Raw genomic sequence first — 18,469 nt, forward strand, 5'->3', positions numbered from 1 at the left:
CTAAAATGTTTCCTCTATATTAGTAGTAACAACCATAGAATCAATACTAATTTTATCAATAAATAAACTAATAAAAACATGTTATCCTTTTTAGTTTTATCGTTTTTCACTGATCTCATTTATTCTCATTAATTTGACATTTAAGCGTATATCCAAAGTGAAGACATCAAATTGAGAATGTTGTGGAGAAAGAATTAACAATGTTTTAATTTCTAAATGAATAATCAAACAATAACACGAAATGAAGGCAGAGGAAGAGGATTGACAATGTTTCGGAGAAAGGGGTGCCATGTGAGAAACATGGATGACTCTCTCTCACTTAGCATGTCTTTGTTGCTTGTTTATAGAGTTGAATTTGAGTCGAACTGTACTCGAGCTTGCCTAAACTAGAGTTCATCAAATTCTCCTTAAAATTGTTCAAATTTGACTCTCTTCAAGCAAGTTGAACTTGAGTTTGAGTCAAGTCAAGCTTTGAGCTCGACTCAATATTATAACTGAACAAAAAATGACTAAAACGATATTATTTTGATACGTATTGATAAAAATAATATCATTTTAGTATTAACAAAACTAATAGAATATTAACAAATCGTTTTAATCGATTTGTTAAAATTTTTTAAGGCTTGTGAGTTTGACAAAGCGAACAACCCTTAAGTTCGAACTGAAGCTCAAACCCAAAAATTTTTAACTCCTAAGCTCACGCTTAAGCTAAAATTTGTTTGAGTTGAACTTGTTTTAAATTCATGCACGCTGAGCTCATTTTAGATTCATTCAAACTGAGTTGATTTTTTAATTTGAACAAGCTCGACTCAATCCAACTTTATTTGTTTATTTTTTTAAAGATTAAAAATACATTTTATGACATTTACATTTTTATAACATTCACTTTACTCTTTATCATTAATAAATAACATGAAAATATATGACATATTCATTAAATACAAAACTAACCTCACTAATTTCACACCGTACTTTATTTAAACACATTACAAACAATCAAAAAACAACCCAAAACTAACCAATTTTCTTTCAAACAATCACTCTCAAAACAAATCAAATAATCAAACAAGTTTCATAATAACCCAAAAATCAAATTCCAACAAAACTTAGCCATACAATAAAACTCAAACCCTAATTTAATCTAATCAAAGAGTCAAAATAATAAATAAATGATGACCTGAATAAATAGTGTAAAATAGAGGAGGAAGATTCATTAAGCTGTGGAAAAATGGTGAATTGGTGCGAAGCACAACTTCCCCAAGTGGAGAAAATGTCGGTCACTGTTTCATAAAATTAGAAGGAGGGCGAAAGAACTGCTAAAATTAGGAAAAGGTCAAAAAATTAGGCAAATGCATGGCTAGCCACACGTGTTGGTGATAAGTCCGAGGGCTTATATCAAAGCAAAAAGCAACCTTAGATTCGCTCCTACGTACTCACATGTTGGCAAACGTTTCTTATAAGGTTTGGTAATAATTTGACAAACCAAATGAACAAACTTTTCTTTGCATCCTTCTGCGCATTCTCCCATGTCACTTTCTCGAGCTAACTTCCTTCCGCTGCCCATCCAGAAGCTGAACTTAGCAGGATCTATGATATAATAACATAAATATATTTTAAATTAAAATAAATATAAATATTTATATTAATAAAATATTTATAATTATTTGATGTGATTTAATCTTTTAAAAATACTGTATAATGAGTCTATTATTAATATTATCAAACACATCTTTTTTTATATACACACAATCAAGCTATCATTCAACATTATCCATTTATTTTATTTTGCAAACAATTATTTACAAAACTCATTGCTAAAATGTTTCCTCTACAGTAGTAATAGCAACCGGTAAAATCAATACTAATTTTATCAGTAAATAAATTAATGAAAACATTTTATCCTTTTTAGTTTCATCATTTTTCGCCAATCTCATTTAATCACATTAATTTGACATTAAAGTGTATATCCAAAATGAAGACATTAAATTGAGAATGATGTGGAGAAAGAATTAACAATGTTTTAATATATGAAAGAATAATCAAACAATAATATGAAATGAAGGTGGTGAAGGAGGATTGACAATATTTTGAAGAAAGGGGTGCCATGTGAGAAACATAGATGACTCTCTCTCACTTAGTATGTCTTTGTTGTTTGTTTGTAAAGTTGAATTTGAGTCGAACTGAACTCAAGTTTAGGCAAGCTCGGGTTCATCAAATTTTAGTTCATCAAACTCTCCTTAAGGTTGTTCAAATTTGATTCTCTTCAAGCAAGTTGAACTTGAGTTTGAGACAAATTGAACTCAAGTTTGGGTCAAATCAAGCTTTGAGTTTGGCTAAATATTATAACTAAGCAAAAAATGACTAAAACGATATCATTTTGATACGTATTGATAAAAACAATATCGTTTTAGTATTAACAAAACTAGTGGAATATTAAAGCTTTTATGAAAAATTTTGAATTCAAGCATTGTCATGGTTGTCAAACCTTTTGATTAATTACTTATAAAAAAGTATCATTTTAGTTGATTTGTATCAATTTTTTTAACGCTTGTGAGTTTGACGAAGCCAACAACCTTTAAGTTCGAACTCAAGCTCAAATCTAAAAATTTTTAACTCCTAGGCTCGAGCTTAAGCTCAAATTTGCTTAAGTTAAACTCGTTTTGAATTCGTGCAAGCTGAGCTCATTTTGAATTCATTTGAACTGAACTGATCTTTTAGATTAGTCAACTTTGATTCAAATCCAACTTTATTTGTTTACTTTTTTAAAGATTAAAAATATATTTTATGACATTCACACTTTTATAACATTCACTTTACTCTGTATCAATAACAAATAACATGAAAATATAAGACAAAATCATTAAACACAAAACTAATCTCACTAATTTCACACTGTACTTTATTTAAACACATTACAAACAATCAAGAAATAACCTATCTCTCATTTGTAATCTCCATTTAATAGTCAAACAAGGGATGAATGCATGCCTAGGTTAATATATATATATTTTTTTAACCAAGCGAATTTCCACCAATTTACCTTAGGTTTCTTTTCTTGAATTTCCTCCCATGTCGATTACACCTTGAAAGTGCTGGAGGTCGTAGAGAGCCGAACAACCATATCTATTCCACATATAGGTTTTAACATACAACATTTCCTTCAATTCAACAAACTCCCTTGAATTAGACATTGCCAATTCCAATCATAGGGGAGTGTATTCACCATTACCAATAAAATATTTGATTTTCTCCCTAATGAACTCCCCCAATTTAAGGATATTCCTTCAAGTCCACTAACAACTTCAGGGAATCTTAATTTCCAAGTGCTCTTGCTGTTAAGAAGTTAATGCTACACCCAATTAGTCCAAATGGAAGTACTATTGACTTGAGCTATGTTCCATAAGTGTTGAATCATGGTTGCCTTATTCCACTCTCGATCTCATGATTCCTGTTAGTGGAAGTAACACAAATCCAGGATCATTGAAAACATACCCGGTTTAGAAATCTGAAACTTTGGTGATCATTGGTGATGTAATGTCATCCTAATGGAATCCGCAACACACTTTGCTGGATTTGATTCCTTGTTTTCTATAAAATTTCTTCCAGATGACAAAATATTAAAGTGAAAGAAGTTCTGAAATTTTTAGCGTAAGTTACTTGTATCCCAATAGAAGTTATGCTTATTTATGTAAAAAGGGAGAGTGACAGTTAACTTCAATAACTGTCAAGGGCAAAGCGGGTAATTCTTATATATATAAAGGTTAATTTTGTATTTTAACCCTAATGGATTGGGTCAACCCATTATGGGTGGACTGGATCCAATATCTCCCACTCACACATGATAAGGTTATCAGAATCACAATACTCTTCCACTGAAATCTTACAAAACAAAGCAATTCATACTGGCAAATGTGTCGTGTGACTTTGCAAGCAACCTACACTTGGGAGCTAATTTACTATGCATCTATTAGGAATAACATAGTTGCTTCAACCTAAAAAAATAGCAAAACGTTAGTTTTGCAATACCCTAGACTTACTCAATAACACTAACTCTCTTTAATCCCTCATTTATCATTGATCAAGTCCAATCTCCTATGTGAGTGACATGATTGACCAACCAATAGACATAACAATATATAAGTTTTTCTCTTCTATTCGAAATTTTCAATTTAAACATAGTTGCTTTTCTAGTCATATTTCATAGACCGAATCATTCATGGTCATAAGTTTCAAGCTAAGATAGCAACACTAAGAGTAAACATCGAATAACAGTAAAGAGTCAACGGGTACCAATATAAGGTAATCCTCATAAAGTCTCACACAGTGAAGGAGTAAAGATTTATCCTTCCACTACTTTAAATGGTCATCTTATTTATGCACATATGGTATGAATCATGTGTTGTAATATGTATCTTTTCAAAATGTCATTACCAACATTGTACAGATCTTAGTTCAATCGCTACACTCAGCGCCTAACTTGAGTTCTTAATCATCTCTCCAATCTTGCAAGTATCATTATATATTAAGAACTCACATCTGGCCTTCACAAGTTATTTGGACATAGAGAATCCAAACCGGTCATTTTCTAATTCATCAAAACATGACCTCATCTTGATTAATCATCAAGGTGATATATCCAATAATTCATTTCTTAAGCAATTCACATCTTTAAGTATGCTCCCTCAATAGTATCAATCTCAAGAAAAATGTCTCACCTTTGCACGCTCTCCTTAGTGTTAAAGGCGATTACTCGTGTGAGAAAGTCAATCAAACTTATATGACATTATCATCTTGTTGAGTTTTCAAAAATAATGTGTATATCCATAAACACCAAAATAAATTCTAATTTTTTGATGTTCTAACGTTGTGTTACAAGTACAATACATACTCAATAAGTCATCTATTATATTCTACGTAAGTTAAGAGACTTAACATGTGCAAAATATACATTTCTTGAAATCGTTTTAATTAGACTATCAACAACCATGTTATCGTAGAAATGTATTATACCATCACTTCCTTCTTCGAAATGATGTCTCTGATAAAGTTATATCCGGTATCAATATGTTTGGTTCTATTGTAGAATTTGGGATCTTTTATAAAAGTTATCGCAGCTTGATTATCACAATGCACAACTATAGGACCAACTGTTGCGTCCAGTACACCCAAATTCTCAAAAAATCTTTTCAACCAAACAACTTTTTACACAACAACAAAATATGCTACAAATTCTACTTCCACTATGGATAAGACTATGCACGTTTGTTTCTTATTGCTCTAAGATATAGCACCATTTTGGAGTAAGAAAGCATAACCAGAAGTTGATTTACATTGGTCCAAATCACCACCCCAGTCAGCATCTGAATAGCCAACAATACGTAAATCTTTTCCTTTGTAGCATAAACAATAATCCACAGTGTCTTTCAGTTATCTCAATATCCTCTTAATAGTCTTCTAGTGTTTTCTTCTTCGATTTGATTGATATCAACTAACCAACCCAATAACGAAACATATATCGGGGCAAGTACACATCATTGCATATATGAGACTTCCAACCGTACTTGAATAAGGTACTAGGGATATTTCATTTTTTTCGTTTTGAGTCTTTGGACATAAATCTTGGCTTAATAAATTGTTTTTTAACACAGGATTATCTACGGACTTACAGTTTGCCATGTTGAATTGTTCTAGAATCTTTTGGATATAGCACTCTTGTGATAGAGCCCAAAGTCTCTTTAAACGATCCCTTTTGATTTTTATACCTAAAATATAATCTCTTCACCCATATCCTTCATGTCGAAATTTACGGATAACTAATTTTCAATGATCATCACATATTCCAAATCACTCCCAGTTATCAGTACATCATCCACATAAAGCGATAGAATTGTAAATTTGTCATCAGACTTTTTCACATAGATATAGTGATCTTGTTCTAATATCTTAAAATTATAAGACAACATTGCCTTATGAAATTTTAAGTACTATTGTCTTGATGACTATTTCAGACATATATTAATCTTTGGAGCTTACATACTTTGCGTTTTTGGCCTTTTACTACAAAACCTACAAGCTGATTTATGTAGATATCTTCGTCAAGCTCTCCATTAAGAAAAGCTGTCTTGACATCCATCTGATGCAATTCTAGATCTAAGTGTGTTACTATAGCTAGAATGACATGGATTAAAGTAAACCTTACAATAGACGAAAATGTTTCTTTATAATCTATACTTTTTGTTGGGTATATCATTTTGCTACTAGACAAGCTTTATATTTATCTATTGAATCATCTGTCTTCTATTTAATTTTGAGAATCTATTTATTCCCAATGGGTTTTCGACCCGACGATAAGTCCACCAAACTCTAAACTCGGTTAATTTCCATGGATTTTGTTTCTTCCTCTAATGTTTCTTGCCATTGTTCCTTATGGAGGGATGATAGAACTTCTTTGATATTTTTAGGCTCATTGTCTTTAAGAGAAGTAGTTATGAAAACTTTATTTTCAATTTTGAAACATCTCTTAGGGATTCGAGAACGTTCGCTCCTACACAATTGAAGATCTTCACACCCACTATCCAAAATAGGTTGGAGCTTAACCTCATTGCTCCCACTATCTAGAATAGGTAAAGACATCATCTCTTGTGACTCAACTAATGGTCGTTGAGACGAACCTTTTCCACATTCCTCATCTGTCTCATATAGATGAAGACTTTTATCAATATCACCCTTATTAGGAAATTCATCTTCTATGAATGTCGCATCTTTAGATTCTATTTCAATCATTCTTCTATCAAAGTCCTCTCCTATGAACACGTACCTTTTGGAGTGATCAAAGTATCTTATAAAGATACATTGGGAAAAGGACTATTTTCCATCCATTTTGTACCCCATTCTCAAACCTATACCCACAGCAGATTAAAAACCACTTTTCTCACCCATGACCAAACTGCCGTCCATTTTTTCTGTTAAAGGGAGGGGTAAAATAGTCATTTTACTGTTTATATTAAAAAGTTATAAAATTTATTACTTTTCACCCCCCATAGGTTTTAGAAATTAATATTTCACCTTTACCTAAAGTTTTTAAACTTTAAAAAGTAACATTTTCACCCCCAAACCTAGGGTTTCCATATTTTTCAAAACGCAACTGCCTCTCATAACTTTCAAAAATAGTAGTTTCACCCCCCGTTCTTCAACTTCATCTTCCGACATCGTCACCGACCTCCTCCTTCTCCTGGTGTGACGATGGTGGTGCGGCGAAGAGATCTTCATCTTTCCGTCGCACGGTGCGACGAAGAGATAAAGATCTTTTCGTTGCTCCACCCAGACAATGAAGGATGACGCTTCATTGTCCTTCGTCGCTCGTTGTGTCGTCTAGATGTAAATCTGTTCTTTCAGATCTGGATAACGTTTCATCATCCAGATCTAGGTGACGAAGGGTCATCTTTTGTCATCCTTTGTAGTCAGAGATGGGGGATCAATGGAATACGTCGACCGTTAGTGGTGGCCGGAGAAGGAAGCAAACCCTAGAGATGAAATCTAAACTTTTCAAACTTTGAGGATGGGTTGAGGTGTTAGTTTTTAAAACCTAGAGAGGGGAAATGGTGAAATTTTAAAGCTTTGATGTTTATAATTAAAATGATGATTTTACCCCTATCCCTAACTAAAAAAATGGACGACAATTTGGTCATGGATAGGAAAAGTGATTTTTGATCTATCGTGGATATAGGTTTGAGAATGGGGTAAAAAATGGGTGGGAAATAGTCTTGTTCCCAGATACATTTCTTGCCTCTTGGTCTCAATTTTCTGAATTTATGGATATATGCAGTAGACCCCCAAGGGCGCATCATATTTAATTCAGGTTTTCTACATGTCCATAACTCATAAGGAGTGGAAATTACTAACTTAGTGGGCATATGGGTAAATATATAACTCGCAGTCAATAAAACATCTCTTCAATATGAAATTGAAAGATTCACTTGCCCCATCATAAACCTAACCATTTCTAACAGAGTTCGATTCCTTCTCTCCATTACACTATTTTGTTGCAGAGTTCTGGGAATCGATAATTGTCTTATAATTCTTTTTCACTACATAATTCTTTAAATTCGATAGATAAATATTCACGACCTCGATTAGTTCTCAAGGCTTTTATTCTTTTGTCTAACTAATTCTCAACCTCATTTATATAGTGTCTAAATAATCTATTGCTTCTGAGTTATGGGAGATCAAATAGATATAACCAAAACATGAATAATCATCTATGAAAGTGATGAAATATAATGCTCCTTTTCTAGCTCTGACATTCATAAGACCACAAACATCTGAGTGTACAAATTGCAGAGAAATTTCGACTCTAATAGTTTTGCCAAAAGGTTTTTTAGTAGTTTTTCCTATTAGGCAATGCTCACAAATAAGCAAATCTAATTTCGTGATAGGTCTTAATAAACCTTCACAGGCCAGTCCATTTATTCTTTCTTGACCAATATGTCCTAGTCTAGCATGCTATTTATTTGCATCCACATCTAGACTATTAGGAGCTATAAATAATGAAAAACTAACAGAGTTATCATTATTACAAAATAAGGTGTTTAGAACTATAAAACCTTCTGACAAAAACCCAGATCTATAAAACACATCATCATAATCAAGTTTAATCAAGTTTTTAGAGAAAATTAAGTAATATCCTAATTTTAACAGAACCATTACAAAGACCAAATTTCGTCGAATTTCTGGAGCATATAAAACAGCATGCAAGTACAAGGATTGACCACTGTGCAAAACCAATTTGCATGTGCCCATTCCTTTTACTTTAACTTTGGTATTATTATCTACATATATCTACCATGTTTCCTTTGATATTCGACGAAACTCCACAAAAGTGTCTCTATCACGAGCTACATGTTCTGTGGCTCATGAGTCTACAATCCACATAGGATGAGATTCAGTTAAGAAAATGATACTAGAAACATAAATCTCACAATTTGAGATAAGATAAGGTAATTTCTTCTTCAGCGTTGTGCATTCACAAGCGAAATGACCTTTATTCCCATAATTGTAATAGGTCAATTTTGACTTATCTCTTTTCCCATAGTGTTTGCCTCTTTTGCATTTAAATCATTTATTCTTGTTCACAGGTCATTGGACGATCTCCTTCCCTTTTCTGGATTTTCGCCATTTTCTTTTATAACCAAAAAACCTCTTTGAACTGGACTCAACAACATATAGCATTTGGTCCAATAGCCTCTAGGCATTCAGCTTCCAATTCAAGATGGCAAGCAATATCATCAAAAATCCTGATATTGTCATTATAAGTCATATTCACTTTCATGTACTCCCAACTATCAGGTAAAGATCGTACAACAACCTGTACTTACTATTCATCAGTCAGTGAATACCCAGCTTTCTTCAGCACAGTTATTATATTCGACATTTCTCTTAGATGTTGCTGCATTAGCTTGTTGGGAACTTTTTTACATGTATCGAACTTCATAGTTAACTGCCTTAGTTTGGAAACAATCGTTCCTCCAAACTTTTCTTTCAATGCCACTTACATAGCATTTGTAATTTCAAATTGCTCATACTGATAAGCAATATCATCATTCATTGAGCTGATGAGTATACCTCTGGCAGTTAAATCTTTCTTTTTCTAGGCATTATAAATGTCCATATCACGCTTATGTTGCGCCTTATTAGGATTCTACCCCTCAGCTAGTTGGGGCTCTTCCATGACCTGAGTAACAGCTTCCAAGGCGTTATGTTCATCTAGGATATAGTGCATTCTCATTCTCCATATTTTATAATTATCTCCATTCAATCTTTCTCCCTTATTCAAATTGGCAATTATGTTTTTTGAAGTCATTTCTATATATAATTACAAAGATATGCCAACACAACACCAACAATAAGATATATACATATTTTATTATTGTAATTGTGTATCAAGAAATTAAAATATTTCACATAAAACGTAGAGTCGAAAGTTCACTATATTCCCAATTATTGTCTATGACACAAATGTTTTATATTTTAACAATTAATCTGATCGCGTCAATGTATATTCTAGACAAGAATAATTAAATTTTACCAATATCAGAATTCCCACAAATAATCATAATGTATATTGAATCAATATATGGTTCAATATATATATATATATATAATTCAAAGCGGTTCAATACAATAACATATTAATAAATGAACAAATACGCATGAAAATAAATATAGATATGAAATTCAATTACTATGAGCAACTTCTGAACTATCAGTGGCTTGAGATTTGTATGATTTAAAATATGGAATCTTGATAATCAGACGCTCTCTATATTTATAGAGATTCGATCTCCACCAATCAGATTGAAAAAAAACATTTTCTCTATCTCTAACAATATTAAGAGTAACTTTATCTAAGATAAAGTTATTATAATGTTTGCGATACCCAACATACCTCGCACTTCGTTGATTTGGGAAAATAGATAGAGATGTTGATTTTCTTATGTTTATTACAATTCTATATTCTTCAACGAGTTGTAATTCATCCACACATTGCCAATAATTCTTGAATTTCTTGTTCCAGACAAAATTAGAAATTATTGTAGTCCAATAATTTGGCAATGACCTTAGTAATCCAGATATCCTCTTCTTTTTAGTTAATTTTATGCCCTTATCTTTTAAATCATAATATCTCTCATGCATGACACTAAGGTGAGTGAAAAGATTATGCACTAGATTCATCTTACAGTTCAGATAGTACTCTTTGGTCAACATGTTCACCCTATATATGACCAACAAATAGACAACAATAAATTACATATGCATAACAATATAAACAACACATGTTCACATGTTTAGCAATGTATAATTCAAAACCATGATCAAAATAACACCTATAAGTGTTTAATTCATGCATAAACAAATCACACAGAATAGAATGCACAACATAAATGGAAGCATGCACGCGCTCTCACTCGCCAAAAAACAGTCTCGTGTGCATCCACGCGTCGGAAAACTTAGTTCACGCGTTGTCATGCACCGGAACAAGGTCACCATGCGTTGGCACACGTCGGTCAAATGTTGACCGTTGACTGATCAACTGTTTGAGCATTAACTGATCAAATGTTGATCAGTCTACCAATGGGTCAGGACCTAGGTTAGGTCGACCCGATTGACTAAACGGGTTGACCCGTTGACCAATCGGATCGAGCAATCAGGTTTTCCTAACCCAATTGTAACCCGCAATTGTAGCATGAACCCTAGCTTTTTGACGGCAAAATTAGCCGTCTTCTGGCCACCCAACAACTACAATTTCATAAGGCTTTTAAAGCCCGTGGAGCACAGATTCATATTCATAAAAGTTTCAATAAAAACGTCGTCAGATTTCAGCAAATTAGATGCATGAACGTCACGGTTTTGGGTGAAAAATAGGCCACTGAAATTCATCCAATTTCATGCGAATTTGGTGCAATTTTTTCTAATTAAACATGCATCTCATATCTAGAATTCATCCTAACATGATTCTAGGCATCAATTTCACAAAATTGCAACGAATTTATCAATAATCAAAATACGTCCGTACGCATTATATATATAAAATATATTGTTCACACAAATTAATTTCTAAACATGCTTCTTAATCATGTTTATATCACCAACATCACAATTGCACAGACAAAACTTGGCTTTAATACCAATGTAAACGGAAGTAACACAAATCCAGGATCATTGAAAACATACTCGGTTTATAAATCTAAAACTTTGGTGATCATTGGTGATGTAATGCCCTCCTGACGGAATCCACAACACACTTTGTTGGATTTGCTTCCTTATGTTTTGTAAAATTTTTTCCATATGACAAAGTATTGAAGTGAAAGAAGTTCTGTAATTTTTAGTGTAAGTTACTTGTATCCCAATGGAAGTTACCCTTATTTATATAAAAATGAGAGTAGCAGTTAACTTCAATAACTGCTAAGGGTAAAACAAGTAATTCTCATATATATAGGAGTTAATTTTGTATTTTAACCCTAATGGATAGGGTCAACCCATCATGGGTGGACCAAATCCAATAATTCCAAGCCCTCCTTCCTCCTTAGGTGCACACATGTCACCCCAAGCTACTTTGACTTTGGTCTTAATCAAATCCACTCTTGACTAAAGGAAAGCCTTCAAACCAATCTCAATAACATCAAGGATCTTTCCCAGAAGTATGAAAAAAGAAGACCAAAACACTTGTATACTAAAAATTGAGTTAATAAGAGTGAGCCTTCTAGCAAAGGATAAAAGTTTGCTCCTCCAAGAAGTGATGCTACCTAATATCTTATCAACCAAAGGCTTACAATCACTAACAAAGAGTCTAGTCAAAATAAGAGACAATCCAAGATATATGATCAAGAGTTTACCATCCACAAAAAGATTTAATTTCAACGCAAAATAACCTTGGAAAGTAGCAATAGCCTCTATTAACAACCGAAGAGAAGCATCATCTGCATGACTAAAAACCATTAAATCATTAGCAAAACATGGGTGTGTAAGCATCATCTTCCTACATCTCCTATGGAAAGTGAAGCTCAAATTCTTGGGCACTCTCTCAAAAAGGCAAGAAAGTACTTCCATTACAAGCACAAACAAATATGGTGATAATGGAACACCTTGTGTCAATCCCCAAGAGCTACCAAAAAACCCCTCATTAGCTCTCCATTAAAACCTAGAGAGCATTTGGGAATGGTGACGCAAACTTAGATCCAATAAATGAATTTTCACAAAAATCCAAATTTCTCAAGAACCAAGAGTAAAAAAGTCAAAGTTCACCGAATCATAAGCTTTCATGAGATCCACCTTAATAGTGCATATGTTCTCCTTTACCAACTTCCAGTGATAGTTATGGATGATTTCTAGGCAAAGAAGGATATTATCCACAATTTTCCTCCCAAAAAATAAAAAGCCACTTATGCATGATTGATAAGGGAATGAAGCACCACTTTTAATCGATTAGCCAATTTTTTTGTAATGCACTTGTATAAGATATTACAACAAGAGATAGGTCGATAGTTGTTGCATGTGGAGGGGTTTGAACACTTGGGAATGAGGGCTATAATAGTCAAATTGACCTCTTTAAGCAAAGTACATGTAGAGAAGAAATCTTTAATAGCACTAATCACATCATAACCCACAATAGATCAAACTTTTTTGAAAAAGAATGATCTAAATTTGTCCATACCCGACTCATTGTTATTGGTCATCCCAAATATAGTATCCTTAATTTGCTCAATGGATACTTCACCAACCAGAATGGTCGCTTGATCCCTATTGATCTTCTTATTGATAACCTCTCAAACTCCACTCAAGTCTCTACTCTCATTCTCATCTTTAAATATGACTTCAAAATGGTTCACCAACTCTTCTTTGATGCAAGAAGGATTAACCAAAATAGAGTCATCTTTAATTAGTATCGTAGTAATTTTATTCCTATTTGTCCTCCCTTTGACACATAAATTACTAGTGTTTTGAACGCCCTCCTTTAACCATTGAATTCTTGACTTTTGCTTGGCAAGTAACTCCTCTATTTGTTGCTTAGCACCAAAATATCTCGACCTTCTCCTTTTCTAAAGAAACTAAACTACCATCCATTGGTTCTTCCATCAACTTAGTTTGAACCTTAATTAGCTCTTCTTTGAAAGTTTTCATCCTTTTTGAAATGTTCCAAAATTCCTTTTTATTCAACTTTAAGTTTAGTCAATATCGACACAAGTTTGAACATGGACCTACAGTCTATTTCCTCCATCATTCAGTGTACATATTGTAGGTGCAAACTTGCACACCAATAGATTGACATAGCTTAATGTTTGTAGAAATTACAGAGATTGCAGACAAAATAACAACATTCACATTTTTTTCTCACGTCTAATAGATTGCAAAATATCCACGGCTTCAAATTGATGTCACAATTTAAGAAACAAGTTTAAATTAAAATACTTCATTCCTATTTTTAATAGGATATATTCTATCAACTTCCTGCGAAAAACAGACTTTAGTTTATTGAGTTGCATCATGTACCCACACAAAATAAAATGAATGATCCTAAATTAGTTCAAGAATTGCAAAGGATCATTTTAACAAAAGTTATTAATATTTTTTCACTCAAAGTTTGACCTAAAATTACTTTTTCATCCCTTGATCGCAAAATTCACAATTTCCTGCTCAAAAAGCTGGCCTACCAAAAGGTAGAACAGCAAGAAACAAATAAGGGCAAAACCAGCAAACACAGCAATCTCCTGAGGGCACTCCTCTTAAGATCCTATCAAAGTTCCATGATGGAGAGTATTATGGGAGTAATGTAATAACTTAATATTTACACCTATGTCAAGGTTAATTTTCAGTAATAAAGTTTAATCTGGGTGAAAATTTTTTATTCATACAATTTTTTTTAGGTCCAACCTTAACGTTAAAAAGTGTTAATCACTTATCATTCTCGTGCGGCTATGTTGACATGTAGTTTTATGTAGAGTTGATTGAACAATTTCAAAGTAAACAGTCACTCCAATTTATGGCAAATTAGAAACAGAAGAAAACAAGCATCCATTGAACCTTGGATCAAACTAGTCAACACCCGAGGACAAGCATGATGATCCAGGCTTACTCAAACTTTGGTGTCAACTTCAAAATGCGATCCAATCGAGATTTGGGACCCTCATCAAACCTACAATAATATGTGCAGCTAGATTAAACTAGATTTGTTAAGTAAAATAATTTTAAATATTATTTATAATGTCTGTCTTTGTGTCCGATCCAAGTGAAAACATTAAGAACACTTGGATTGTGAAGTACGGTTTGGGCTTAGTGAGTGGAAAAACAGATAATTTGCTAAAAACAGTAAGCACATGCAGCAACACATATGGTGGTTTACTATCATAAGGGCTTACAATTAAGACATCTTCTTTTAAATTTCTTTTAAGGTCAGTCTAATCATTTTTCTCAAATTCGTGTCAGATCAAGCTTATAAAAATTTAAAGAAATAAGAATTATTTCACAGATTAATGTATATATATTAATCAACATATTTCTTATAACTTTATAAACTTTTGACAACGTTTGTGCACTTAATATCTCTGAGTTTATATATAATTTATTATAGATCATTATTGTTTATTTATGTTTTGAAATGAGAAACACTAAAGCATCTTTTGATTAATGTGTGATTAAGATTACATCAGTAATATATCTAATTATCACATTTCTCTTAGATATTAAAATATTATTAAGGTAATTTTGATTTTATTATAATTATATTTTTATTTATTAATTTTTTTAACAAAAATAACCTTATTTTTAATTAATATAACAAATAATATAAAAAATATTTTAAGATAATTATACTCAAAGATATTTAAATAAAATAATTTATTAATATTCTTTTATTATCTCTAACCAAACACAATAATTATTTATACCTACTAAATTTTATCAAATATAATAATTATTTATATTCAATAATTTTCTAAATAATTTATCTTCAAAATAACCTTTCAATTTTAATAATAAAATATTTTCTAAACCAAACACCCCTAAATTTTATTTGTTTGATAAATTACCTGCGACTTTTCTCAAGCAACACTTACTATTTTTTTTTTTCAATTAAGCAAAGAAATATACACATTTAGCATGACGGGAATACCTCATACTAGGGATGGCAACGAAGAGAGCCGGGGAGGGGATTTCAATCCTTGTCCTCAATCTGTTCTCGCTACGGGGATAAAAATAATTCCCTATTCTCACGGAAAAAAATCCGCTCTCCATATCCACAAAAAAAAAAAATCTTCTATATATCTTCTAAACACAATATAAATATATTAAATAACAAAATTAAAATTAACCTACTATTTCAAATATCACAAATATAATATATTAACTACTTTAATATACACAATAAAAACCTAAATAAATTTAAAAAACATAGATAATTTAAAACTATAAAAATATATTAGTATTTTAAATAAATATATTAATATAAAGAGATGGAGATGGGGCGAGACAGAAAGAGGAGACATCTATCCCTATCCCTAACCCGTCCCCAATTATAAAGATTTTTTTCATCTTCGTCACCGTCCTCTTTCCTGTTTATATCGAAAAATCTTCTCTCTGTTAAGGTCGAAGAGGGTCGGAACCTTAAAATCATAGCCAAATTGCCATCCCTAACACAGACCTCACAGTACATTGTGCTTTTGTAGCATAACGGTAATGGTTTCAATTAGCAATTTATCATCTGTTTTACGCGTTAATTACCTCTGTTTTTTTTTCCCCCCTTCATAATTGGGGGATTCTACAGCAAGAACCAAATCAACCAATTTCATTCAAAATAACCAAACCAACCATGCTTGTTACTCAAAAATATATCCCCGAAACTCATCAGCCACAACACTCATACATGGCTTATATGCAACTTCTGATCTGACCATTTCTTGTCTTATAACTTTTTAACAAAGAATTACACAAAGACACTCCCATGACATCAAAGCATCATGAAATCAAACATTTTTGAGCTCCAATATAAAATTAGAAGACCAGATATTTGCACTAAATCTTTTCTCTATAATTTGTTTAAATGTATTTAAAATAAGTTACTGATGGCAACATTTTTTGAATTATATAAATCATTAAAAAAATGGGAACCCTTCCTCTTCATATTTGACAGAAAAAAAAAAAATTTACCTTTCAACTTCTCATAGGATCCAAATCCTGCGTTCGATATTGTTCCAGAGTAATATTACAATTGTTCATCGTGCGTGCATCAAGCAGTCCATGATTCCACAGTTTGATCATAAACAGTCTCCAACACCTACACAATGAAATACTAATTAATACATAACATTCTTATCCTTCAATACTACTATAAACTGTATTACCGTCCATAAAATTAAAACCAAACGACAAGCATGGTGGTAATTTTGATATAAAATAAATCCCTGAAAGTGTATGAGATTAGTTGTACATTGACAAGAAAACTTTAACATAAGACAATACAAAATATTATCAAGTAAGATTTTAATTATATAGATTTACATAATTGGTGCATGTGGTGAGTAAATAACCCAAATCAGCAATTATGAGAACGCTGACAGTAGTTGATCACTAATTCAAACAAATGGGTAACACTATTGGATAAGTTGACTTGGTTGCACTTCACAGACTGTGTAATTGATACAGCAGCTATTCGATGATAAAAGTTCTAATGGTCTAAAAGGTAAGATAGAAAACCTTCATGACAAGCTTTTAATAAATTGACCATAAACATTAGGGATAAGAACACCTGAAGATATCGAACTATCACATTTTTTTCTATTGAAAGGACTAAAATTTTTTTTTTTAAACCATTGGATAGACTAAACTCTTAAATTTTCCTATTAAAGGAACTAAACTTTTAAATTTTCTTATAATAGGACCAAAATTTCAGTACTTCCTATTGATGTACCGAATAAACACAATTAAGATTATTGATTTTGTTTTATTTAGCAAGGTGATTAATTTGGCAAATTCAATAGGTAATAGTAAAAATTTAATCCCTTCAAGAGGAAAATATAAAAATTTTATCCTTCAATAAGAAAGTTTGAAAATTCAGTCATTTCAATAGATTAAAAAAAAACAAAATTTAGTCTCTTTAATAGGAAAATACAAAAACTTTATCCTTTCAATAAGAAAATTTGAAAATTTAATCCTTTCAATAGAAAAAAAATAAAATAAAATTCAGTCTCTTCAATAAAAGTTATAGTTCAATACCTCCAGATGTTCGCTATACCTAAACAATTACATGATTTTTTATTTTTTATTTTTTATGTACACTCATACTGAGCTGTTTCATTAAAAATAAATTTCCACCAAATATTGCAAAAAAAAGAAAAAATCAGTTGGCATATGCGAGGTAGAAAGGCAAAAGTATGAAACTATGAAACTACTGGGAAAGAATATTTGGACGCTCATTAACAATTACAGTCAATGAGAAAAAGATGAGCTCACCAAATAAGGGCTGGGGCTTGGACCAAGTCATGTCCATGCAATTTCGTAAATGCTTCACATGCCCAGGGAATATGACTATCAGCCAACACCCTGCAAGCATTTCAGAGATAGCCATATACAACCACAGAACAAAATTTAAAAAATACTCAAGCAAATGAATCACATATAGGCACAAAGGATATATGCTATTATACACTAAGCATGTCAGAGATAACCATATACAAATGCATCATGCAGTACGGTATGAAATGAGCAACCAGGACAGTTGATTAGTCAGCTTAGGTTTGATCTAAATCTCAATCTAACATCTGATAGTGATATATAAATGAATTCAGAAACCAGAATTTTTATTTTGATTATGAATTAAAATATATCTTATTTAAATAATTCATCTAATCAAAAAGTTTAATTTGTGTTCATAAGCAAGCAGAAAATGATCATTACATCTGACACATAAAATACAACTTTA

At 31.9% G+C, this 18,469-nt stretch overlaps 1 long non-coding RNA gene across 3 annotated transcripts; it reads right to left on the reverse strand.

Moving 5' to 3' along the window:
• Positions 1-1,186: 1,186 nt before the first annotated feature.
• On the reverse strand, positions 1,187-18,308 carry LOC123205912. 3 transcript variants are annotated; one of them, XR_006499911.1, is made up of 4 exons: positions 18,001-18,308; positions 16,699-16,825; positions 14,578-14,689; positions 1,187-1,556 (listed from the first exon to the last, which is right to left on the reverse strand). It is a non-coding gene; the product is annotated as an uncharacterized LOC123205912 (long non-coding RNA). The 3 variants fall into 3 exon arrangements; XR_006499910.1 differs by having other exon boundaries at positions 1,187-1,587; XR_006499909.1 differs by lacking the exon at positions 1,187-1,556 and having other exon boundaries at positions 14,429-14,689; positions 18,001-18,287.
• Between the last annotated feature and the right edge of the window lie 161 nt (positions 18,309-18,469).

Source organism: Mangifera indica, unplaced genomic scaffold, assembly GCF_011075055.1.
Source record: "Mangifera indica cultivar Alphonso unplaced genomic scaffold, CATAS_Mindica_2.1 Un_0019, whole genome shotgun sequence".
Classification (NCBI taxonomy): domain Eukaryota; kingdom Viridiplantae; phylum Streptophyta; class Magnoliopsida; order Sapindales; family Anacardiaceae; genus Mangifera; species Mangifera indica.